Here is a 1899-nt window from a genome sequence, read left to right as displayed (position 1 = left end):
CCTGCCTGAGGCGAAATGAGCAGCAGGAGGTGAAGTGCGCACCTTCAGAGACTCAATTGTGGAGTCCCCACCCCCAGTCCGGATTGCGATTGCAATGGGGGAAAGGAAAAAAACAAAAAGCAAAAACCGAGTCTCTCTTAGTTTCCGATATCTTTGCTCAAGAAGCTGTGAGCTGCTGGAAATGAGCTGGGAGCTCCTACTGTCTAAGCGCGCGCCCGGGCCTCCACCCGCCACCGACTCTTTGTTGGGGGTCCCGTGGGTGTGCGCCCTATTTTTTCCCTGTGGGGACCCGGGATTCGCGCAGTCCGTGCAGGGGGCGAGGTGTGCCGTGGAAATGTGGTCCATGGTCCCGTTCCCAAAACCAAGTTCGAGTTGCTCGCGCCCGGCCCAGTCGCCGCTCTGGCTGCTTCCCACCGGGGAGCGCGCCTCCCCAGGGCAGCTGCTTCTCACAGCCACAGACGCCTCTGATTCCCCGCGGAGATGGCTTAGGGCTGGAGGCTGTTCCTTCTCTTGCGCCCCGCTGCCCAGCAGTTATCTATGGAGTGGGTTTCTGTCTCCACACGCAGCCAAGCGTTCTATACCTCTTCCCCAGAGACAGTTCTATGAGCGTGTTTGGACTCTGTCTCTTCCCTTTGTCTCTCGGGCGCTCCGCGCTTGCGCCATGTTGGGCTGGAGATCTTACCTCCCCTGCCCGTCCCGGGCTGGCCTGTTTTTGGATCTCCCCCGTTTGCCCCCACTCACTCAGATATCCTTGAGGTTCTATTCCTTTTGGAGTTCGTATTTTCTCCTTCCGCTCTCGCAGATGAGCGTAATATCCTTCTCAGTTCGATAAATGGTGGGGAGGGAGTTTATAGAGCTCCCTTCCTCTCCGCCATCTTGGCTCCCTCCCTAGACTTTATTGAATAATGATGTATTAGCATTGTTTCACCATCTACCACAAATGTACCATACTATGTAAGATCCTAGTAATGGACTGATATAAAGGAAGTCTTTGTAATTCTGTAAATCTAAAACTATTCTGAAATAAAAAGTTAAATAAAAAATGTGTTCTTTGCTTACTTTTAATATTTCTTAAAGCAGTTTTGCTTCTCAGGATATCTGAGAGAAGTTTATTTTCCATTTGCTGTCTCAAATGTAAAGCCTGCGGATCACTGATCATTTCTTAAACAGGAATTACATAAAGAAATAAAATCCCATGCCCTGATATCCCATGATATCAGGAAGATTCTCATAGAAACTGTAACAACAACAAAAAAGTTTGGAAAAGTCAAGGACTGTGAAATGTCCTTACACAGAAAAAGATAAATCACAAATACAAACCATCATTAGAGTTCCTATGGAAAAACAAGGCCATGAAAGTGATTAGTATGAAGAATTGGAATAGTTTTGTGGAGGGCTCTTTGATAATATATGTTCAATTTGTCCGTTGGCCCAGCAATTACATTTGGGGAAAATTTCCTGCAGATATATATGAACGCTTTCAACATATTGAATGTATATGATAATTCATCGGAGCATTTATGATAAAAAAATGGAAACAACCCAAAAGTCTCACAGTAAGGGACTGGTAACAGTCCATACAGTGAAATACTGTGGAATGGCTTCTCTTTAAATTTTTTTAAATTATTAATTTTTATTTACTTTTAATTAATTAATTAGTTTTATTTTATTTTATTTTATTTTATTTTATTATTTATTTATTTTTTTTTACAAACACACAAAAATACATTTATTAAAGAAGACATGGGCACTTATGACATTCAGGATCCAGTGCTCAGTTTTGACACAACACATAACCCTAAACCTTTGCTCTCATAATTAACATCATTAATTATGAGAGCAAATGAGGGGAATACTTCATATCGCTTGCCCTGTGTACTTGGAACAAAAGGCAAATGC

Source organism: Suricata suricatta, chromosome 7 (assembly GCF_006229205.1).
Source record: "Suricata suricatta isolate VVHF042 chromosome 7, meerkat_22Aug2017_6uvM2_HiC, whole genome shotgun sequence".
NCBI classification, from domain to species: Eukaryota; Metazoa; Chordata; class Mammalia; order Carnivora; family Herpestidae; genus Suricata; species Suricata suricatta.
Note: the sequence above shows the minus strand (reverse complement) of the source record.